Consider the following 25,766-nt stretch of genomic DNA (forward strand, 5'->3'; position numbering starts at 1 on the left):
CATTACATTTGTATCTTTAGGGTAAATACCCAGTAGTGCAATTGCTGGGTCGTAAGATGGCTCTATTTTCAAGTTTTTGAGGACCCTCCATGCCATTTTCCAGAGTGGCTGCACCAGCTTGCATTCCCACCAACAGTGTAGGAGGGTTCCCTTTTCTTTGCATCCTCATCAGCATCTGTCATTTCCTGGCTTAATTTTAGCCATTCTGACTGGTGTCAGGTGGTATCTCATTGTGGTTTTTATTTGTATTTCCCTGATGCCGAGTGACGTGGAGCACTTTTTCATGTGTCTGTTGGCCATCTGGATATCTTCTTTGCAGAAATGTCTGTTCATGTTCTCTGCCCATTTCTTGATTGTATTATTTGTTCTTTGGGTGTTGAGTTTGATAAGTTCTTTATAGATTTTGGATATTAGCCCTTTTATCTGATAGTCATTTGCAAATATCTTCCCCCATTTTGTCAGTTGTCTTTTCGTTTTGACTGTTTCCTTTGCTGTGCAAAAGCTTTTGATCTTGTTAAAGTCCCAATAGTTCATTTTTGCCCTTGCTTCCCTTGCCTTTGGCGATGTTTCTGGGAAGAAGTTGCTGTCACTAAGGTTGAAGAGGTTGCTGCCTGTGTTCTTAAGGATTTTGATGGATTCCTGTGTCATATTGAGGTCTTTCATCCATTTTGAGTCTATTTTTGTGTGTGGTGTTAGGAAATGGTCCAGTTTCGTTCTTCTGCATGTGGCTGTCCAATTTTCCCAACACCATTTGTTGAAGAGACTGTCTTTTTTCCTTTGGACATTCTTTCCCGCTTTGTTGAAGATTAGTTGACCATAGAGTTGAGGGTCTGTTTCTGGGCTCTCTATTCTGTTCCATTGATCTATGTGCAAGACCCCATGACTTAAAGGAATTGTGCTCCTCTGTTCCATGCTGCTGATGCAAACTACTAGGAACCCATGTTTAGCTGCTATCCAGATGCTAGAGGAGCTGACTGTTAGTGACAACAGGGTGCAATTTGACTGATGTCACTACTGCCCGAGCTAGAAGATTGTTTCTATCTTCCTTTAGTTTTCCAATCTCTTTGCATATGCCTGCTATTGACTGAATCCTGACTAGGATTCCTGCCGGCTAGGGAGTCCAAGGAAATTTCTAACATGCAATACAATAAAATTGTGTGGATGATGCTGTCACATCACAGGATCTGGAACATGGCCTTATAACCCTAGCTTCCAAAAGGAATATAGTAATTACAGCTCTTACTATAGTTGTGCCCAGACTAGAATTTTAGGATGGAGAAGTTTCTATCTTAAGCTTTTACATAGTTGATACAATATATAAGAGCTTTTTTTTGAACCAATGTCTAAAACTAGAGTACTAGTGATCTTAGGTAACTTTCAGCCTGTTTTCTTAATGGCAAACTGGAAAAATTTCCTGACTTGGCAGTCTTTCAAAGGTACAGAGGTCAAAGGATCTTTAAGCTTATTAGATGAGAAAATTATGTATGTGTACATATAAATATGTGTATGTAAATGTATTGATATACATATAAGATACAAAGACAAAAAAGATACTGTTTGAGAAAAGGGAATTTTATTTTTGCCAACCTGTGACAGTATGACTTTGGTGGAATATTGCCCAAAAGTTGAAATATAGTTTCATTAATGTCTATTGGACATTGGCACTGTGCTTGGCACTAGGAACACAAAGATGATATTATACATTCCAATTCAGCAAATATTTATTAAATATCTATTCACTGAATATTTAGGTCTTGGGTCTACCAAGATGAACAAGGCCAGATTTTTTTTTCCCTAGGAGGTATTCCTAATCCATGGGGAAAGACTGATGATAAGCAAATGATTGCAAAATTGTGGTGTGTTGCTAAGATTTTGGAAGTTTACCAAAAATAAGCAAATGGTGAAATTTTAAAATTTAATTGACAATAAGAAACTCAGCATTAACATTTACTTAAAGTTACTCAAGAAAATGCCATGTCTCAGGGAAAAAATACTGGCTCTGGAATGAATACGTCTCAGGCAATTAAAATCGAAGATTTCTTGGTCTTTAAATGTGTGTAAAGTGCTCACTTGGGGAAACACCAAAAAGTATTTTCTTGAAGTCATGTAATCTCACCACAGGGACAGCCACTGGTAATATTTTGGTGTATTCCTTTCTAATCCAAGGGCATATTTTTTAAAACAAGGAAAATAAGACCAAAAAATGAGGCCTATAAGTCCTCAAGACATGATAGATTGCATGTAAATTAGAAGGCAAGAGAAAGAGAGTGAGAGAGAGAGAGTGAAAGAGAGAAGGATCCTTTGGGCCAGGTATTTCAAACTTCAAAACACACACCTCAACTCAGTGTCTTTTTCCCAATTCTTATTTCTCCATTTGTACTTGCCATTTTTAGGAAGGGCATCACCATCTATCTGGTAATGCAGTCAGATACATCCATCTACTGTTAGGGTAGTCCTAAAACAGTCTAATTTGATTATTCCTTTGATTGAAACCCTTCAGTAACTCCCCATCGATTTTGGTATCAAGTGTCATCTTATTTTAGCATCCTCTTCATCTAGCTCCCACCCATCTTACTGACTTGACCTGCCTTCCTGCTACCTACACAGTTCTCCACTCCAGCCATAGTAAAACTCTTGTAGTTCCACAAAGGTATAGCAGGGTTCTCCAATCATCTTTGTCTTTCAGACATGCTCTTTTCTCTCTCTAGAGTATCATTACTCACCTCCATCTTTTATCGGTTTAACTGCTTCTCAAAAACTCAAGGGTTGTCTTTCCTGATGCTACAACCTATTCTGTTCCCCCACTGTATCATGCACATATCGCGAACATAGAATTTGTCATGCTGTCCTGGAATGATTGGTGTTCATATCTCTTGTTCAGCTCAACCAAGGGCTCCTTGATGATCTCGAGACTCCTGCTTCTATCACAGTACCCAACATATAGTAGATGTTATAAGGTTGAAAGAATTTACGTAAATTGGTAGATAAGAGGATTGGTGACTTTTTTTATTAGTAATATTCAGGAAACATTTAGAAATTGTAGCAAAGGTTAGTTGCTTATGCAACAAATGCCTCCCCTTTTTCATTATCAAAACTCAAGTTTCAATGCGGCAGTGTACCCCAAGGCATGTATCTTGATAGGTCTAAGGCAGTCATGGCATCCCCATTCCCCTTTGACAATAATACATTTCAGTTGAGCGTGAGGGGGCATAGAGGGAAGCTGCAGAGGCTTCGGGGAGAGGTCTTCCTACTTTCTCGTCTTTTCTTGCTTCCAGCTATATTTACTTACATCTGTAAGGGATGTGAAGCCAGGAATTGGGGCAGCTGTCCCCTGTAATCATAAAGCCAAAGGTCTGAGAACAAAAAATAACATGCTGAGAATTATGGAGGGGGAAAGACAGAGAGTCTGCGTCTTTGATGAGATCATTGAGACTTACCAATTCTAAATTATCTGTCACATACAGACTTCCTCTTATGAAAGAGAGTTGAAATATCTTCATTGTTTAATCTACTGTGTGGTTCAATAGTGACCCCAAAAAGATATGCCTATATCCTAACCCCCAGAACCTATGAATGTGACCTTATCTGGAGAAAGATCTTTGCAGATAGAATCAAATTAAGGATCTTAGGATAAGATTAACCTGGATTATCCAGGTGAGCCCTTAATCCAGTGACAAGTGTCCTCATAAAGGACACACCAAAGTGGGGTGTCTGGGTGACTCAGTGGGTTAAGCGTCTGACTTTTGGTTTCCGCTTAGGTCATGATCTCAGGTCATGATCTCAGGTTTGTGGGATCAAGCTCCATGCTTAGGGGTGTCTGCTTCTTTCCCTCTCCCTCTGCCCCCCCCCCTGCTCACATGTTCACTCTTTTTCTAAAGTAAATAATTTTTTTTAAAGATTTTATTCATTTGAGAGAAAGAGAGCATGTGTGCACATGCATGAGTTGGGGGAGGGGCACAGGAAAATGCAAAGGAATAAGCAGACTCCCCGCTGAGCATGGATCCCAATGATGTGAGGCTCTATCACAGTACTCCCAAATTATGACCTGAGCCAAAATCAGACACTTGACCAACTGAGCCACCCAGGGACCCCAGTAAATAAATAAAGCTTTAAAAAAAAAAAAAAACACGCACACACAGAGGAGAGATGCACAGAGGAGAAAAATAGAAGCACTGGAGAAGGCAATGTGAACCTGGAGGCAGAGATTGGAATTATGCAGTGACAATCCGAGGAATGCCTGGAGCCACTGGAAGCTGGAAGAGGTAAGGAAGGGTTCTCTTCAAAAGCTTCTGGAGGTAGCTTTCTGGAGGAAGAATGACCATGCTGACACTTTGATTTTGGGTTTTTGACCTCCAGAACTGTGAGAAAATTAATTTCTCTTGTTTTAAGACATCTAGTTTGTGGCACTTTATTACGGCAGCCTTGGGAAATAATACAAACTGTGAGTCAAATCTCTGTTGGTGTGCAGCCAAATATATCTTAATTAATATAATGATTATTTTTATGTTCAAGCTAAACATATGAAAAAAAGGTATTGGTTATAATTCAGGAAAAGATCCTGGAGTCCCTGGAAATTCTTTCCATAGGATTTCAAACTAAGATTGATAGCAATGTTGTCAGATCTGGGATTTAAGCATATCTCTGACACCACTTCACCTTCCCCTACATCACTCTCCCTCAGGGACTAATGGGTGGTAGCAGAGATGAAAGTTAGACCCTCTTAAGACCTTTTTTTTTTTTTTTTTAGAAACTTTATTTTCCATCAACCTTCTTTCCATTTTGTTTGCCTTTGTGGGAGAGGAAGACCACTCAGTGGTCGTTCCTACCCATTCCGTGGCCTGAGCAGTGGGAGCTGCAGACCAGTCTTCCGAGGCAGGGTGGGCGCTCCTGTCTTCAGCAGGGAACTGCTGACTAGGCACCAAGGGTACCTTCAAACCAGTCTGCAACCTCGGGTTGAGTAGCAGTGAGCTCAGGGGCTAGAACAGTCCATCCACCCTGAAATCCCTCCTTGGTCACAGAGTTCTCAGCAGCAACCTGCCCTTCTTTTTCAATCTCTTCAGGATCTCTTAGAAGTAGAGATCAGACATGACCTCCCAGGGGTGCTCATGAGAAATGGTGCTACACATGCACCGAACTTCCCAGGCCAGCATACACATTAGACTCACTGAGTGAGCTCCCTTGTGTAGCAAGAGATGGCGATGTCCACGTAGTGAAGTGGAGAGTCTGTGTTACACAGAGTGATGATAGGCAGGTTAACATAAGGCCTCTGTATGAGGCTGGTGGTCAGCCCTGGGATCAGTAGCCACCAGCAGTCTCGGCTCTCCAAAGACTGCCTGGATCCGGTTAGTGAAGCTTCCAGGAGTGAAGGCTCCAGCAATGGGAGCGGTTCCTGTAGCAGCAGCAAAATTCAGCACAGCTCGCTGGCCAGTATTCCTGGAGGACAGGACACTGACATCAGCTGGGTCTTCAATGGCCACAAGCTGCCGGCAGAAGCTTCTCCCAGGTTCTCTTCAGACGTATGATGTAGATGCCATCACTTTCCCTTTTGTAGCTGTACCGTTCCATTTGGAAGTCAAGGTTGGTGCCACCCAAGTGAGTCCCTGCTGCAGGGAATTTGAGGACATTCTACTCCTTCATTTGCGGGACATCAAGGGCTCTGGACATTGTGAAAGTTTCCCTTTAAGCTGTGATGGGAATACACACCAATGCCATATGGACCCCTCCATGTGTAAAGTGGAAAAGCTCCTTAAGACCATTTTTGATGAAGTTAGAGCCATCCCTGATCCAGCTCAATATGGGACTCTTTTTTTGTTCCTGTTTTCAAATATAAGCAAAAGAGACTGCTATCTGAGTTAGCTTCGGAAACATGTATAATTTGGAACAGAAAAATAATCTTTAAAAATCAGGAAAAGGACAGAAAGAAAAGCAAAACCAGGAGAGATACGCAATCTATCAGGTCCTACATAATTAGAGTTAAGTTGCAAAATTGAAATTATTAGGGTTCAAAGCAAAAAGAGTTAACAATTATACAATTCATGTTTTCCTTAAGAAAAAAATATATTAGTTTCAAGTAATGGAAAGCTTTTTGCTTTTCCTGGTGTTTATTCTTTAAGAAATAGCCATGTAGGTTTCAATTTAGATATCGCTTCCCCCAAGAAGAGTTCCCTAATGACATCCTCCCTCCAGATTAAGTAGTACTACTATGTGCTTACCACTGTGAATCGCTAGTAAGATCCCTACAAGACTGTAAGTTCTTTGAGCACAAAGACTGATTAGTTTACTTATGTATCCTTCTTTCCTATTCCATTGTCTGGCATATCGCAATATTCAGTACTTGTTGAGTCAGTGTGTTAATGAGACTTCACGCGGGGTGGGTCTAGTTTCCATTTTAACGATGTATTGAGTTATTCAAGCTGTAAGTGAGACTAGAATTTTCCTTAGAAAATAGCTTGCAGTATGTTCCAAGACATGAAGCAGTTAATAGTTTAAAGCCTGTTTAAAATTATTTTACCCTACAAAAAGTTCACTGTGAACTTAGCAGCTGTCCTCTGAAGTCATAGAACAGTGTTAGTAATGTCACATGGAACAGGGTTTTTAAGCAGCACAGCTTCCTGTTAAACCCTCTGAGATAAACGAATTGAACCAACTTATCAATTTTAGTGTTACTTCAAGCGGGACAACCAGGCTGTTTGTGTCTCCTAAAAGGATTTTTTTTTAAGATTTTATTTATTTATTTTACAGAGAGAGATCACAAGTAGACAGAAAGGCAAGCAGAGAGAGAGAGAGGGAAGCAGGCTCCCCGCTGAGCAGAGAGCTCGATGTGGGGCTCGATCCCAGGACCCTGAGATCATGATCTGAGCCAAAGGCAGTGGCTTAAGCCACTGAGCCACTCAGGCACCCAATCTCCTAAAAGGATTGATATCACGCTAACACTACCTGTGAAGTATTCTTGCTCCCTAAAAAAGTTAAACCTGCAAGTTTCTTTTCTTTCTTTCTTTCTTTCTTTTTTAATATTTATTTATTCATTTGAGAGAAAGAGAGCATGGGGGAAGGGGCAGAGAGGTAGAGAGAGGATCTCAAGCAGACTCCCCACTCAGCGTGGACCCTGAGGTCATGACAGGCGAAACCAAGAGTCAGACACTCAACTGAATGAGCCACTCAGGTCCCCCTGAATCTGCAAGTTTCTAAAAGCTAACTTTCATTATAAGAAATAGAGGAGATAAAGGAACAACAAGGAAGCAAATAAACAAATACAAAACATGGTAAATTGAATAGGACAACTGATCTGGTCCCTGCAATCAAGTCAATGTCATCAAAAAGAGGTTAGGAATAAGAGACTGCTCTAGATTAAAGAGGCTTAAGAAACAATCAAATGCAATTAGTTTAAAAATCTGATTTTAAGAAACCAATTATAAAAAGGTAATTTTGATATAATTAGGAAAATCTCAAATAAGATCTGGTTATTAGATGATACTAAAGAATTATTGTAAGTCTGGTTAGGTGAGTTTCATAGTTTGGGTTCTCTCAGACCTAGAGATAAAGATTCAAATACAAGTAGTATATTTGAGGAAAGATCCCAGAAAACACTGGGAAGAGGAAGAGGAAGTGAGATGAGGAAGGACTAGAAGCCAATAAAAGCTGCACTCTTAAGCAACTTAACCACTGTGGGCAGGTGGAACTTGATCTCACTGATGTACTTGGGGAAGTAGTGTGGACTACCTCGGAGCCAATCCCCACCTCCAGGTCAAGAGACCCGGGTTACTTTTATACCAGCTCCCATCAGGCATTGGTTCAGCTGCGCCCTTGGGAGCGAGGCAGAGTGGACTCTTCAGTGGCCAGAGAAAGCCCACAAGCCAAGAACATCCACTGAAATGGTAAGGGCCAACATGGTGTGGGAAAAAGCACCAACACCACTTGCTACAGTGTGATAATAGCATGGTGGTAGTGTAAAAACATGCCATTTCATTAAAAATGAGTACTGAAATATGTGAGGGTGAAGTGATGTCTGAATTTGCCTTAAACTACTTTAAATCTTCTTTTTTAAGATTTCATTTATTTATTTCAGAGAGCGTGCACGAGTGGGGAGGGCCAGAAGGAGAGGGTCTAGGCTACTCCTTGCTCAGCGGGACTCCATGCCAGGATGCCAAGAGATCATAACCTGAGCTGAAGTCAGATACTTACCTGACTGTGCCACCCAGGTGCCCCCTTAAAATACTTTAATAAGAAGAAAATAAAAGGGACAGATGAGGAGCACCTGACTGGCTCAATCAGGGAGCATGCGACTCTTGATCTCTGGATTGTGAGTTCGAGCCCCATGCTGGGTGTAGAGATTCTTTAAAAATAAAGTCTTTTAAAAATAAAACTAATTTAAAAACATAAAAGAGAGATAAAACAAATATGGCAAAATGTGATCATTGAATCAGTCATGGGTATGTGGAAGTTAATTATGCTAACCTCTCTACTTTCTACTCTCTACCGTATATGAGAATATTTTGCAATAAAAGTATTTTTAATGTACATTTAAGTGATGAAAATATGTCTGTTGGGCTGCCTGCAGGAACTGGATATAAATCATTTCATTTAGAGAACATCTGTCAAAAATAATGTTTTTAGTTTTAAAGATTTTATTTATTTGAGAATGAGAAAGGGAGCACAAGCAGGGAATGGGGGGTGCGGAGGGAGAGGGAGAAGCAGATTCTCCTCTGAGGAGGAAGCCTAAAGCCGGGCTCAGTCCTAGGGCTCCAGGATCATGACCTAAGCTGAAGGTAGCTGCTTAACTGACTGAGCCACCCAGGCGCCCCAATAATGTTTTTAGTTTTAAATTGTTTACCTTAAGCTATTCTTTCTAGTCATAGGTATGCTCTAAAAAATACTTTTTTTCCCAGAGCGAGAGAATGAGAGCACAAGCAGGGAGAGTGGCAGGCAGAGGGAGAAGCAGACTCCCCTCTGAGCAGGGAGCCCGATGCCCACATCGATCCCAGGACCTTGGGATCACAACCCAAGGGCAGACATTTAACCAACTGAGCCACCCAGGCACCCCTAAAATGTTTCCACAATAGTACAAGCTGGCTGGGATCTGGGAGCTACCTTTTAATTGCTCTTTTGGGATTGAACCAATTAGTCAGTGAATCAGGCCAAACACATTTTACAGGTGGTCCAGCAGCCTAGGGCTGCTGTGGCCTCACTATGGCTGGTGTGTCAGGAGTCCCCCACCTTCCGTAACTGGGTTATCTAGCATCTGTGAGTTGCTCCGTTTTCTCAGCTGCAAACACAAAACTGCTTGCTGACACAAAAAAGGAAACCCAATACCATCCCCAAAGCGGAAGCCTTTAGCTCTCCTCGCCTTCCTCGACACTCTTGGATTTAGATTCTTCTTGTCCTTCTGGACTTCTTTCACTAATGTTCATAGATCTGATGAAAGAATATTCAAACATGCTTCCCTGGGTCAACAAGTCACTGAGCCTCAAAGTTTGCTTGCCTACATCTGTCTACCCACTATGCCCAACGACTTTGTTAGACTTTTTACATGCTCCACAATACCACTTGGTACTGTTTTTAATTATTTGTTCATATCTGTTACGTCAATCCCTTGAGAAGGGATTATAGTAGATGGCATTTTTTTGTAGGTGACAAAACTCTGACATGACTACCTTAGACAAAAAGAAGAATCTATTGACTCATGAAACTAAATGGCAGAGGAATCATTAGCAATATGAATAGAGGGGACCAGGATTTTTTATTTGTTATTCTTGGAACAAAGATCTGGGGATTAACAACCTAGCTTGCCTTTTACCATGATACCAGAATTACTTCCCCCAGTACCTCTACACTACCCTCACTGGCAACACTCATCAGGGATAGCCCAGCTCCACAGACTGATTTTGGGAAGTAAATTTTCTTTCTTTTTGAAGAGTTATTTGTTTATTTATGTATTTATAAAGGTTTTATTTATTTGTCAGAGAGAGAGAGAGAGCAAGCAGGGGGAGTGGAAGGCAGAGGGAGAAGCAGGCTCTCCGTTAAGCAAGGAGCTCGATGTGGGACTCAACTGCAGGACCCAGGGACTATGATCTGAGCTGAAGGCAGACACTTAACTGATGGAGCCACCAAGTGTGCCTATTTTAATATTTATTATTTATTTTAGCGAGAAAAGAGAAAGAGTGCAAACAAGGGGAGGGGCAGAAGGAGAGGGCTCTGAATGCCGAGCCCAACCCCACAACCCCAAGATCCTAACCTGAGCTGAACTCAAGAGTTGGCCACTTAACCAACAGAGCCACCCAGATGCCCCCTGCTTTTCTCAATTAAATTTTTAAAAATATTTATTTTTAAAAAATACTTATTTTTTCTTTAAAAATATTTATTTTTTTTAGAGAGAGAACAGGAGAGGGTTAGGAGGAGAGGGAGAGAATGAATCTCAAGCAGACTCCATGCTGAGCATAGAGCCTGACATGGGGCTCGATCTCACAATCCAGAGGTCATGATCTGATCCAAAATCAAGAGTTGGGCATTTAACCAATTGAGACTAGATTTTTAAGTGAGCAACTGGGTTTAGCTGTAGCCAATACTTCAAGTACTTACCATGTGCCTCTTACATGTCAAGCACTGTTAGATTCTGTAGTGAACACATAGAGGATGTGGAAACCTCAATGTTATTATCACCTCAGCTACCATTTTAAAGAGTCATTCATCTGTTGGCAACAATCCCGCTTCACCTTGGTTCTTTGCAAACTGGGGATCACAGATTTTTTTTTTAAGATTTTATTTTTATTTATTTGTCAGAGAGCACACAGGCCGGCAGAATAGCAGACAGAGGCAGAGGAAGAAGCAGGCTCCCCGCCATGCAGGGAGCCCAATGTGGGACTGGATCCCAGTACACTGGGACCATGACCTGAGCCAAAGTTAGCCACTTAACTGACTGAGCCACCCAGGTGTCCTGGTTTTTTTAAAAAGACTATTTACGTATTTGAGAGAGAGAGAGAGCACAAGCAGGGGGAGTGGCAGAAGGAGAGGGAGAAGCAGCCTCCCCACTAAACAAGGAGCCCAAAGCAGGACTCGATTCCAGGATCCTAGGATCATGACCTGAGGCAAAGGCAGACACTTAACCAACTGAGCCACCCAGGTGCCCCCGGATCATAATTACTTTTAATGTGTTTTGTAGTACAGTACAATTTTAGCCAGGCTGTATTACGATTATGAAGTTTCTTTTAAACATTCATTGCAAATTCTAAGGGCTAAAATGAACAGAAGGTTTCCTTATTTTATGCTAGACACTGATGGTGTTTGCAGCCAAATTTTGAAAAGAAATTTATTTTAAAGACTATTTTTAGATTTTATTATTTTAAGATAATATGCTTTTCCTTCTTTTTTTTTTTTAGTTAAGGCAAGCTGTTTTCTGTTTATCTTTTTGTGTTTGTTTCTGTGTTAGGCAAGATTTTGCTTCAGTAACATCCTCAAAATTTCAGCGACTTAAAATGGCAAGAGTATATTTCTTACTCATGCTCAGTGTCATCTTAGATTGGCAGGGGCTCTGCTCCATGTTGTTCTCACTAAAAGATGCAAAATCACAGAGGCTTCACTCTCTGAAACATCACTGGGAACCATGGCAAGGGGAGGGAGGAGGGCAAATGGTGTAACATCTCTTCAAGTCTTCCTCTTGGAACTGATGCTCTTAACTTCTATTCAGTTTTATTGGCCAAAAGAAATCACGTGGCCACTTGTAGCTTCAAAGGGGCAAGGAAGTGTAGTCCTACCATGTGCCTAAAAGAAAAAAATCAGAAATGTTGGGGAGTAGCAATATTTTCTTGTGATCAACAAATATTCATTTAATACTCCCTCGTGCATGCAAAATACACTCCCCCTCTTCCCAAGGCAGACATCCTTGAAGCTCTATCTACTCAGGGCATCCAGATCAAAACCCAGAATCTCTGAGTGATGTGCAGTCCCCTCTACAATAGGTACAGATGTGGTTCCTTTTGACATAAAAACCTATGCCTGAAAAGTCAAGTTATCTGTCCCATGGAAAAGATAACCACTATAAAGATTCCTTTCAAGAAGGACACGTGTAGCTGAGGCAGGCACCGATCTGTGTCAGTTCTGAAATTCTGTTTGGCAGCTCTTTTGAGGATCTTATATCACTCTGGGGAATGAGGAATATTTCTTCTTGAAGCCCTGACTCTGCCTCCTGGCAGTGACCCCATAGTTGACTGCTCTCTGTTGCTCCTGATTCTTTCTGTGGATGACTTTTTCCATCATTATCCTTGGCCACATCTGGAGTGGGTGTTGGAGGGATATGCCCTCCTCCTTTCTTCCCAGAGATATTGGAGCCCTAAGGGTGAATGGTTATGATCTCTTTTATTTAGTCCAGTGTAGTAATTATTTTGAAACTGCAACTCTCTTGGAACTTAATGAAAAGGGAAAGAAACCAAAACTAGTCATTTTCATCAGCTTCACAAGTTAATAGTCACCTCCATACTTTCTTCCAAGGTATAACTCTCATTTGGTAAAATTCTTTGTTTTTCTAATCCCTATCCATATTCATATTCTCTCTTTCTCTCTCTCTTTCTCCCTCTCCCTCCCTCCCTCCATTCCTCTCCCTTTGTCTCTCATAGTGACTACATAACTTTATCAGACTTGATGTGAGAGTCACTTCCCCTCTTAGCCTCTTTTCTCTGAGCCATTGTATCTGTATAACCTTGGTTGGTTGGGCTTTTGATCTGGGACCTATTAAACCATTCAGAGTTTTAAGAAGTTGATGAAACAGCCATTCTCTTAATTTGATGCATTGCCTTCAGGCTGAGTTCTAGTTATTCTCTGTCACTGCAAGCATAACTCAGTTTTATCTTTAACTATTTGAGGTTGAGATGTAGTTGTCTATTTCAACCCCATGAGTCCTCAAATTGGTGATTCTTTATTCTCTTCATTCTTGCTTGCAAACCAGTCAATTCTTTTTTCACCTCATTTCTTTTTTGTAATATCTTGTCAAATGCAAGCCAACAAGAATGAACATAAAACATTCCTGTTGGGGGGGTTCCTCAGTGGTTCAGCGGGTTAAGCCTTTGCCTTCGGCTCAGGTCATGATCTCAGGGTCCTGGAATTGAGCCCTGCATCAGGCTCTCTGCTCAGTGAGGAGTCTGCTTCCCCTGCCCCCTCTGCCTGCCTTTCTGCCTACTGGTGATCTCTCTCTGTCAAATAAATAAATAAAATCTTTTTAAAAATTCCTTTTTTTCCCAATCTGCTCCCTAAGCTACAAATTTATTATATGCTCTGTCAAATGAACTGTAGGAAACAGTTTTATGAAATGCTTTATCACCTCATACCATGGATTGCTATCTTTCCATCCTCTGAAAATTGTTTTCTTGCTACCTGTCATCTGTCTCTCAAATATTTTAGGTTCTTGTGATAGCACCTCACTTTAGATTTGTCGCTTCTATCTGTGATCTAGATTTTGCTGTTATAAAGATTTATTTATCACTCATGTTACCTGTTGTTACAGGATGGAGCAGAGCTGCTCAAATAGACATGTAGCCTACCTCTCAGTGTTCCCAAAGATATGATGCTTAGCCTGCGAGATACCTAAGACTTTCCCAAGGTTCACAGGAGGATAAATTTTAAGGAGTCAATTTCTACATCCTCAACTAATATACAGACTCTTTTTAAAGACTGATCTGCCTGATCAAGGAAATACAAATCAAAACCACAATGAGATAACACCTCATACCAGTCAGAATGGCTAAAATTAACAAGTCAGAAAATGACAGATGCTGGCAAGGATGTGGAGAAAGGAGAACCCTCCTGCACAGTTGGTGGGAATGCAAGCTGGTGCAGCCACTCTGGAAGACAGCATGGAGGTTCCTCAAAAACTTGAAAATAGAGCTACCCTACCATCCAGCAATTGTGCTACTGGGCATTTACCCTAAAGATACAAATGTAGTGATCTGAAGGGGCACGTGCAGGCAAATGTTTATAGCAGCAATGTCCACAAAAGCCAAACTATGGAAAGAACCTAGATGTCCATCAACAGATGAATGGATAAAGAAGATGTGGTATATATATACAATGGAATACTATGCAGCCATCAAAAGAAATGAAACCTTGCCATTTGCAATGATGTGGATGGAACTAGAGGGTATTATGCTGAGCGAAATAAGCCAATCGGAAAAAGACAATTAGCATATGATCTCCCTGATATGAAGAAGTTGAGAGGCAGGGTGGAGGGTTTGGGGGTAGGCAAGGAAAAAGATGAAACGAGATGGGATCGGGAGGGAGACAAACCGTAAGAGACTCTTAATCTCATGAAACAAACTGAGGGTTCCTGGGGGAAGAGAGGGTAGGGAGAGAGTGGTGGCGGTTATGAACATTGGGGAAGGAATGTGCTATGGTGAGTGCCTTGAAGTGTGTAAGTCTGATGATTCACAGACCTGTACCCTTGGGGCTAATAATACATTATATGTTAAGAAAAAATAAAAGAAAAAATTGGCTTGAATATGAGCTTGTGATGGAAGTGTAGATTCTTCTTTTACAATTTTTTTTCTTATTTCATAACAATAAATCTTCCTCACATCTCAAATTCTTCTAGATGTACTTCCCAAGGTATTAAAAACTTCCATACCATAGGGGCGCCTGAGTGGCATAGTAGGTTAAGCATCTTACTCCTGATTTCAGGTCAGGTTGTGATCTCAGGGTTGTAATCTCAAGGTTGTGAGATAAAACCCTTCTTCAGGCTCCCCGCTCAGCCCAGAGTATGCTTAAGACTGTTTCTCCCTCCCCTTCTGTCCTTTCTCTTCAAGTTCTCGCTCTAAAATAAATAAATAAATCTTAAAAACAAACAAAAAACTTACAGGCCATAGAAAGTGAAAACTTGAATATGGTTGTTGATATGAAGAAAGTGAATGACGGGGAAGCAAATCCTTCAAAAGTCAGGTTGTTTCAATTTTTTTTTTAAGATTTTATTTATTTATTTGACAGAAAGAGATCACAAGTAGGCAGAGAGACAGGCAGAGAGAGAGGGGGAAGCAGACTCCCCGCAGAGCAGAGAGCCTGACGCAGGGCTTGATCCCAGCACCCCGGGATCATGACCCGAGCCAAAGGCAGAGGCTTCAATCCACTGAGCCACCCAGGCACCCCAGGTTGTTTCAATTTTTTTTTTCTTTCCAGAAATTTAAAGGAGAACTTAATTGAGTTGTCAGTGGAAAAGCCAGCAAAAATTAGTAGTAGTAGTAGTAAAGATTTTATTTATTTATTTTGAGGGAGAGTGTGTGTGTGTGTGAGGGGAGATGAGGGGCAGAAGCAGAGGGAGAGAGGGAATCTCAAGAAGACCCTGCACCCAGCATGAAGCTGAACAGGGGTTGGATCTCATAACCCTGAGATTGTAATCTGAGCTGAAATCAAAACTCAGATACTTAACCTGGCATCAGCCAGGCACCCCATGTAAAAATTATTCTTTTTTAGAATATTTTTCTCTTTTAGTGGGGGTGGGGCTGGAGAGGAGTGAAAAAAGAGAGAGAATCCCATGTAGGTTCCATGCCCAGCATGGGCATGAACATAGCGACCCTGAGATTATGACCTGAGGTGAAATCAAGAGTTGGAATCTTAACTGACTAAGCCACCCAAGCACCTCTAAAAATTATTTTTGATGATATATTATTATATGATTTTTTTTGCCTGTAATTCAAGTTCAAAGAATTGAGTGGCATTACTCTGAAAAAACTCCTTCCATTCCCAGCTACTTATTTATGTAAACTGGTTTCTCAGTGCTTACATGTATTAAAACAGAAAACTAGGAATAAAACTGATGCTGAGGGGCTCCTACATGGCTCACTCAGTTAAGCATCTGTCTTTGGCTCAGGTCATGACCCCAGGGTCCTGGGATGGAGTCCCACATTGGGCTCTCTGCTCAGGGGGGAGGCTGCTTCTCCTTCTCCCTCTGCCTGCTGCTCCCCCTACTTGTGCTCTCTCTCTCAAATAAGTAAGTAAAATAAAAATCTTAAACAAACAAATAAACAAAAAACTGATGCCAAATCCTCTCTCATTATAGTAATGTTATATTCATCCATATAAAAAATTAAAATGGCCCGTTCAACTTATTAAGAAATGCATTTCCAATAAAATTGGATTTATATGTTTAATAATTACTTATAAAAATATGCAATATATTTTCATTGTCTTCATAAGTTTTATACTTATGATCACTGGAATGATAAATAAATACAAAAGAATTTTTTTCAAAATTTAGAGCCTTATAATCAGAGGAAAGAAATGCTTTTGGTAATGAAAATTTACGTGCTTATTTTTGTTGCAAAGAAGTGTGGTAAGACAAGCAATCAAAGGGGCACCTGGCCTGCTCAGTTGCTGGAACATGAGACTCTTAATCTCGGGGTTATGAGTTCAAGCCCCATATTGGGTGTAGAGATTATGTAAAAACAGATAAACAAATCAACTTAAACAACAACAAAGAGAACATCCTTACTCTTAGAACATGCTTGCTGAACAATTTAGGAGTAAAGTATCATGATTCTTGCAACCTATTTCCATTTATTTATTCATTTTTAAAGATTTTATTTATTTATTTATTTATTTGATGGACTGAGAGAGAGGGCATAAGCAGGGGGAACAGCAGAGGGAGAAGGGGAAGCAGGCTCTCTGCTGAGCAGGGAGACAGACTGGGAGATGGATCCCAGGACCCTGAGATCATGACCAGAGTCAAAGGCAGACACTTAACCCACTGAGCCACCCAGGTGCCCCTGCAACCTAATTTTAAATGGTTCAGAAAAAAGTAAGCTATGCCCAAGCAAAGAAAGTATGACAAAATGTTGGCAAATGTTAAGTCTATTCTAGGTAGATGTTAATGGAAGGTATATGGTGTTGAATTGTTGTTGTTATTGTTGTTTTCATTTTTCTGTATATGGGGAGTTTTTCCTAATAAGGTTTTAATAAAAATGATAAATACCTATGGTTTTAACTTTCAGATTGGAGGCAGTATAGACCTATGTAATAGATTTCTGCAGGGTAAAACAAACCATAGTTTATGCAGGTGGCATTTATTGCCACTGTATGCCATTTCAATGGTAGATAGTTCAACTATACTTATTGAAATAGCTAGATATTATAAATACAGAGAACAAGCTGATGGTTCCCAGAGTGGGGGAGAAAAAGGAAGTAGAGAAAATGGAAAAAGGGAGAGAGCGATATAGGCTTCCCCTTATGGAATGAATAAGTCACAGGAATAAAAATCATAATGTAAGGAATATACTAATAGTATATAGTGACATATTAGGACAGAGGGTAGCTACACTTGTGGTAAACATCATAATGTATAAACTTGTTGAATCACTATGCTGTACAGCTGGAAATAATATAACATTGAATGTCAACTACACTCAAATTTTTTTAAAAAATGGAAAAAAGAGAAAAAAGAAAATATAACAAAATAATTATTGAAATATATGAGAAAAATTTAAATAATACTTAAAATGGCAATATGAAGCTTATTTTGCACTTAAAATGAATAAGTTGTTACCTAGAAAAATTATAGAAATTTATAATTCTACTATGTTATTGAACAAATGAGATTCCTTTCCATTTTCTCATGTATTAGACTGTCAAATTGGACATGACAAAGTTATGCATTAGAGGCATGTTTATTTTTTGTGAAAATTATGAATAAAAATATGTTTTTACTTTTTTTACATTTTTACATTAAAAATAAGCTAAACATTACATGTCTGGAATACAGTAAATGCCCAGTCTATGTTTGTTGAGCTGGTACTAAAATGGAAAGAAACCTAGGTTTGGGGTAAGGAGTGCAGGATTTTCTAATCCTGCACCTGTCCCTATTTAGCAATAAGACCTAGAGAAAATCACTTATCTTTCCTAGATCCCACTTTCCTTATTATAAAAGGAGAGATTTGATAAGATGATCTCTATGGTGTCTTTAAATCTCCAGGCATGTGAAAATAAGCTTCCTCAAAACTTGAGAAAGTTTTCATTTTTATAAGATATTAGGAAATTGAAATTTTTTATCCTAAAACGAAAGCTGAACTTAATGAAAAAGCTGGAGCAATATAATAATACCTTATTATTAACTGACACATAGTACTTCCCAGCTTACAAATTGCTTTCACACATATGGTCTCAGAATCTATCTGACAACTCAGACACTGATAATAAATGTCTTGGTACTACATGTAATTTATGAATTTATAAGTGAAAATTATCTGATCAAATTTTCTCCAGAATAGGATAAAGATCTGTAGTCAACTAGAGAAAAAGGGGGGAATGTGTCATATATGATAGAAATAACAGCCTGGCTCTCACTCCAGGATGTGTAGGAAAGCGATTATGGGTTTATCTATTATTTAACAGAATGGCAGCCTGCAAATGGACACTTAAGTGGAAATAACTATTATAAACCTAAAACCTCTGATTCAGGAGGAAAATCTAGGTCAAAATAGCATTTGATGGAAAGGCTTGCTAGGAGACAGCACAAAGCAATAGTAAAGAACTTGGATTCTGAAACGAAGCCTACCTGTATCTAAATCTCAGCCTGTCCTTTTTTGGCCAAGTGACTTTTTGAAACTTGCTTGACTTCCATGTGACTCACTTTCCTCATCTATAAAATGGTGATAAAAATAAGAACTACTTCTTGTTATGCAGATTAAAATACTTAATATTTGTAAAATATTGTTGTTATGCAGACTAAAATACTTAATATTTGTAAAATATCTAGAAGAGTGATTACATAAAATATGACTTGTGTTTGTTAAATAAAAATTTTAAATGTAAGTACCTTCTCATTCAGCAGCATATTAATAGGAGTACATGACATTATCAAGAGGGATATATTCCCGGAATGTAAGGATCCTTCAAAAAAATGAAAAATGATCAATGTAATATGCTACTGATGTAGAAAAAACATCCATCAGCACCGTTTCACAATAAAACTAGGCATAGGAGAAAATTATCTCAACATAATGAAGGCCAAATATGAAAAACTCACAGCAAATATACTCAATAGTGAAGGACTGAAAGTTTTCTTCTAAGATTAGGAACAAGATAAGGATGCCCCATCCAATACTTCCACTCAAAATAGTACCGGAGGTTTTATCCAAGAAAAAGAAATAGCAGGCATCCAAATTAAAAGGGAAGAAATAAATTTATCTCTGTATAAAGATGATATGATTTTCTATGTGGAAACCCCTAAAGATTCCCCCAAAAAACTATGAGAAATAATAAACAAATTCAGCAAAGTAGCAGGATACAGAGTCAACACATAAAAATCTGTTGCATTTCTATATGGTAACAACAATCTGAAATGGAGATTAAGAAAGCAATTCCATCTACAATGACATAAAAAATACTTAGGAATTCACTTAACCAAGGAGGTGAAAGATTTGTATAAAGAAAATTGCAAATCATTGCTGAAAGAATTTTAAGAAAACATAAATAAGCCAAAGATACTTGTGTTGATGGATTGGAAGACTTAATATTGTTAAGTCATCAATACTACCCAAAGTGATTTGCAGATTTAGTGCAATCCCTACCAAAATTTCAATAACATTTTTTTTTTTTTTTGTAGAATTAGAAAAACCTGGGGCACCTGAGTGGCTCAGTCAGTTAAGCGGGTCATTTCAGCTCAGGTCATGATCCTGGGGTCCTGGGATCCAGCCCCCTGTAGAGCTCTCCATTGAGCAAGGACTCTGCTTCTCCATCTCCCTCTGTCCCTCCCCTATTCATTCTCTCTCTCTTAAATCTTAAAAAAAAAAAGAAAAAAAAAAGTTAAGAAAAAAAGGAAATAGAAAAACCTATCTTAAATCCATATGGAATCTCAATGGATTCTAAATAGCAAAAGCAATCCTGAAAAAGAATAATGCTGGATGACTTACACTTCCTAGTTTCAAAACTTACTACAGGGGCACCTGGGGGGCTCAGTGGGTTAAGCCTCTGTCTTCAGCTCAGGTCATGATCTCAGGGTCCTGGGATTGAGCCCCACGTCGGGCTCTCTGCTCAGGGGGAAGCCTGCTTCTCCCTCTCTCTCTGCCTGCTGCTCTGCCTACTTGTGATCTCTCTCTCTGTGTCAAATAAATAAATAAAATCTTTTTTAAAAAACTTACTACAAAGCTACAGTAATCAAAACAGTGTGGTGATGGTATAAAAATGACATCTAGACTAATGGAATAGAATAGAGAGTCAAGAAATAAGCCCTAGTACATATGGGCAAATGATTTTTGACAAAGGTGCCAAGACTGTTCAATGGTGGAAGAACGGTCTTTTCAAAAGTTGTGCTGAGAATACTGGATATGCACACACAAAAGAATGAAAGGGGGCTCTTACCTAACATCATATACAAAAATTAAGTCAAAATGGAGGAAAGACAGAGGTATCTGGGTGGGTCAGTCTTTTAAATGTCTGACTCCTGGTTTCAGCTCAGGTTATGATCTCAGTATTGAGAGATCCAGGCTCTGCGCTCAGCATGGAGTCTGCCTGGGATTCTATCTCTCCCTCTCACTCTGCCCCTCCCACGTCTTGCACTCTCTCTCTCAGATAAATAGATAAATCCTTTTGAAAAATGGAGGAAAGACTTAAATGTAAGACCTGAAACTGTAAAACTCTTAGGAGAAAATATAGGGTAAAAACTTCACAACACTGGATTTGGCACTGATTTCTTGGTTATGATACCAAAGTCAGAGGCAACAAAAGAAAAAACAGACAGATTACATTTCATGAAAATTAAGACATTTTGCAAATCAAAAGACACTATAAACAGAATGAAAAAACAACCCACAGAATAGGAGAAAGTATTTGCAAAATAAATATACAATAAGGATTAACATCCAGAATATACAGAGAACTCCTGAAACTCAACAATAAAAAACCAAACATTTATTAGAAAATGGGCAAAAAACTTGAATAGACATTTCTCCAAAGATGTATAAAAGGCCAATAAGCACATGAAAAGGTGTTCAAACAACACTAATCATTAAGAAAATGCTAATCAAGTAAGTATAATAGGAAACAAATTTACACCCATTAGGATGTCTGTCACCAAAAAAATCAGAAAATAACAAGTGTTGGAGAGAATGAAGAGAAATTGAAACCCTTGTGCACTGTTGATAGGAATGGTATGACTGCTATGGAAAGCAGTATAGTGATTCTCCTATCACTATACTGCATGGAATTATCACATGATGCAGCGATTTCACTTCTGTCTATATACTCAAAAGAATTGAAAGCAGAGACTTGATCAGCTATTTGTATACCCACATTCATAGCAGCATTATTCACAATAGTTAAAATGTGGACACAATCGGGATACCTGGCTGGCTCAGTTGGTTAAGCGGCTGCCTTCAGCTCAAGTCATGATCCCAGCGTCCTGGGATCGAGTCCCACATCGGGCTCCTTGCTCGGCAGGGAGCCTGCTTCTCCCTCTGCCTCTGCCTGCCATTCTGTCTGCCTGTGCTCACTCTCTCTCCCTCTCTCTGACAAATAAATAAATAAAATCTTTTTTAAAAGATGTGGACACAACCTAGGTGCACATCTACAGATAAATGGAAAAGTAAAATATGTTATATACACAAAATGGAATACTATTCAGCCTTAAAAAGGAAGGAAATTCTGACATATGCTATAACATGGGTGAACCTTAAGGACATTATGCTAAGTGAAATAAGCCAGTCACAAAAAGACAAACACTATAAGATTCCACTTACATGAGGTACTTGGAGTAATCAAAATCATAAAGACAAAAAGCAGAACGTGGTTCCCAGGGGAGCCCGAGAGGAGTTGTTTAATGGGTATATTACCAAAGTGGCAGGGTTTTTTCCTATTCAATACAGTTCACCAAATAACCAAACTGTAGGAACTCATGTTCTAAAGGTGCCTTCTCCCCGATTACATCTCATGGTCAGTGTTTTAAGGGGTTAGGATAACTAAGGGGTGGGCAAGCAAATTGACCTTGGGATTTTTTTTTTTTTTTAGATCTTACTTATTTGTCAGAGAGAGAGGAAACACAAGCAGGGAGAGTGGGAGAGGAAGAAGCAGGCTTCCCACTGCACAGGAAGCCCAATGCAGAGCTCGATTCCAGGACTCTGGGATCATGACATGAGCTGAAGGCAGACACTTAATGACTGAGCCACGCAGGTGCCCCAACATTGGGATTTTTTTGGTGAACAGACTTCTCTGAATCATAGTGCCACCTCTTTTCTTTCCTTAAACACGTGAGTCAGATCTATTATGAGGCTATAGGTGTGTTTTCTTATTATTAAATTAGAGAGTAATGATCCCAAGGTTATCTGGAGTTTTAGCACAATATCTAACCTGGGTCAAATCAGTTGGAAACTGGATCATGGGGACTTGTTGGTAGCTTGCAGCCCCTGACATTTGGGTGGTAAGCAGCACCTGTAAACAGGGCTACAAAACTGGGTTATTGTGGAGTGCTTGGAGCTTGTTAGTGAGTCCCCGGTGACAGGTACAGTGTCTCTTTCACAGAATGAAGAGTTCTAGAAATGGATAATGGTAATGGTTGCACAACATTAGTAAATGTATTTAATACCACTGAAATGTACACATAAAAATGGTTAAGATGGTAAATTTTGTGTTATGTGTATTTTACCACAATAAAAACAAATTGAGGAGAAAAAAATCTTCCAGGGATGCCTGGGTGACTCACTCAGTTAAACACCTGCCTTCTGCTCAGGTCATAATCCCAGGGTCCTTGGATTGAGTCTCACACTGGGCTCCTTGCTCAGTGGGGAGTCTTCTGCTCTCCCTGTTGTGCTCTTTTGTGCTCTCTCTCTGAGAGACAAATAAATAAAATCTTTTTAAAAAGAAAATAAAAAGCTGTACCTTTAAAAAATATCTTCCATAAAGTAACTCCAAGCCAAGGGAATATTTTCACATATTGACTGTGACCTGTTCTATATAGGATGAGAGAAGATTGCTTAAAGTGTGGGTCCAGAAGACAATCCTCAACTCAAGAACCAATATAAATGTTTTACTTATTCTCCTTGTTTGTTTTCTTTAGAGTAATACCCTAGAAATCCCTAGAAATCCCACAGAAATAGCTACTTCAAAGATTTAGGAATAGGAATGTCTTGACTACATATTTGCTTTATACATTACAGTTCAGTCTGTTCATCATATGTGTATTTTAATAGTACATGGTAAAGGTAAATAAAGAAGACACAGCCATCAATATTAAGAGGGAGAGGAACAGGGGCACCTGGGTGGCTCAGTGGGTCGGGTCTCTGTCTTCGGCCCAGGTCTTGGGTCATGGTCTTGGGGTCCTGGGTCGAGCCCCACATCAAGCTCCTTGCTCAGTGAGGAGCCTGCTTCCCGCTCTCTCTGCCTGCCTCTCTGACTACTTGTGATCTCTGTCAAATAAATAAATAAAATCTTAAAAAAAAAAAAAAAAGAGGAACAGGGTGCCTGGGTGAGTAGGTCAGTTAAGCATTTGCCTTCAGCTCAGGTCATAATCCCAGGGTCCTGGGATTGAGTTCCACATTGGGCTCCCTACTCAGTGGGCAGTCTTTGTCTCCCTCTACTTTTCCCTCTGCCCTTCCCCTGTGCTTGTGCTCTCTCTCTTGTTCTTGCTCCCCCTCAAATAAGTGAAGTCTTTATTTTTAAAAAAGGAGAGGAAAAAAAAAAAGGAGAGTCATTATAGAGTCTATAAATGTTGAAAATATAATAAAGAAGTATTAGGAATAACCTTATAAAAATAATTTAACAACTTAGCAGTTTACAGTCTACCAAAGCTTACTCAAAAAGATAATACTAAAATTTCATAGCTAATAAATCAAATTTTTAGTTAAAAACTTTCCCAGAGGGGCACCTGGGTGGTTCAGTCAGTTAAGCATCTGCCTTCGGTTCAGGTCATGATCTCAGGGTCCTGGGAGTAAGCCCTGCATCGGGAGCCTGCTTCTCCCTCAACCTCTCCCCTCAGTTCCCCCTTCTTGTGCTCACTCTGTCTCTGCCTGTCAAATAAATAAATAAAATATTTTTAAAAAAACTTTCCCATAGAGAAAATTCTATGCCCAGGTCTCTTAATGGTTGAAGGCTTATCAAAACATAAAAGTGGGGAGCAGTCAAGATGGCGGAGAAGTAGCAGGCTGAGACAACATCAGGTAGCAGGAGATCAGCTAGATAGCTTATTTAACCATTGCAAACACCTACAAATCCAATGGGAAATCGAAGAGAAGAAGAGCAACAATTCTAGAAACAAGAAATCGATCACTTTCTGAAAGGTAGGACATGCAGAGATGTGAATCCAAAGTGACGGGAAGATAGACTGCTGGGGGAGGGACCAGATCCCGCAAGCTGCGGAGCAACGAAGCACAAAATCTGGACTTTTAAAAGTCTGCTCCACTGAGGGACATTGCTCCAGGGGCTAAACCAGGGGGGAAACCCATGCAGGGTCAGTGTAACCCCAGGTCCCGCAGGGTCACAGAAGGGCCGGAGGTGTCTGAGTGTCGCAGAGCTCGCAGGTATTAGAGCAGGGAAGCCGGCTACAGCGACAAAGCTGAGGAGTGAGTTCTCAACCTTGAACCAGACACAGGCTGGGTGAGCTCGGAGCATGGCCAGAGGCCAGGGAGATGGAGTGACTGAGCACTTTTCTCCAAGCGCGGCTGGAGGCCAGGGAGATGGAAACAACCGAGCGCTTTTCTCCAAGCGCGAGTGATTGAGCGCTTTTCTCCAAGGGCAGTCAGAGGCCAGGGAGACGGGGACGGTTGGGTGCTTTTCTCTGAGGGTGCACTGAGGAGCAGGACCCCGAGCTCTCAGCTCCTCCGGGGGAGATTAGGAGGCCGCCATTTTCATTTCTGTCCTCCGGAACTCTACAGAAAGCACTCAGGGAACAAAAGCTCCCGAAAGCAAACCCGAGTGGATTACTTAGCCTGGCCCCTGGTAAGGGCAGTGCAATTCCGCCTCCGGCAAAGACACTTGAGAATCACTACAACAGGCCCCTTCCCCAGAAGATCAACAAGAAACCCAGCCAAGAACAACTTTAATCACCAAGGAGAACAGCAGAATTCCAGAGGAGGAGAAAGCAAATCTTATCTGGACAAAATGACAAGGCAGAAAAACTCACCACAACAAAAAAGAACAAGAGGCAGTACCAAAGGCTGGGGACCTAATCAATACGGACATTTGTAATATGACAGATCTAGAGTTCAGAATGACGATTCTCAAGGTTCTAGCCAGGCTTGAAAAAGGCATAGAAGATATTAGAGAAACCCTCTCAGGAGAGATAAAAGCCCTTTCTGGAGAAATAAAAGAACTAAAATCTAACCAAGTTGAAATAAAAAAAGCTATTAGTGAAGTGCAATAAAAAATGGAAGCTCTTACTGCTAGGATAAATGAGACAGAAGAAAGAATTTGTGACATAGAAGATCAAATGACAGAGAATAAAGAAGCTGAGCAAAAAAGGGACAAAAACTGGACCATGAGGAGAGAATTCGAGAGATAAGTGACACCATAAGACGACACAACATTGGAATAATTGGGATTCCAGAAGAAGAAGAAAGAGAGAGGCTAGCAGAAGGTATATTGGACAGAATTATTGTAGAGAATTTCCCTAATATGGCAAAGGGAACAAACATCAAAATCCAGGAGATGCAAAGAACGTCCCTCAAAATAAATAAAAATAGGTCCACACCCGTCAACTGATAGTAAAATTTACAAGTCTTAACGACAAAGGGAAAATCCTGAAAGCAGCCCGGGAAAAGAAGTTTGTAACATACAATGATAAAAATATTAGATTGGCAGCAGACTTATCCACA

General features: G+C 40.0%; 1 pseudogene; it reads right to left on the reverse strand.

The window, feature by feature from the left end:
- Nucleotides 1–3,247: 3,247 nt before the first annotated feature.
- On the reverse strand, nucleotides 3,248–5,664 carry LOC132002093 (small ribosomal subunit protein uS2-like; annotated as a pseudogene).
- Nucleotides 5,665–25,766: the final 20,102 nt, after the last annotated feature.

The sequence above is a fragment of the Mustela nigripes genome, chromosome 14 (assembly GCF_022355385.1).
Source record: "Mustela nigripes isolate SB6536 chromosome 14, MUSNIG.SB6536, whole genome shotgun sequence".
Classification (NCBI taxonomy): Eukaryota; Metazoa; Chordata; class Mammalia; order Carnivora; family Mustelidae; genus Mustela; species Mustela nigripes.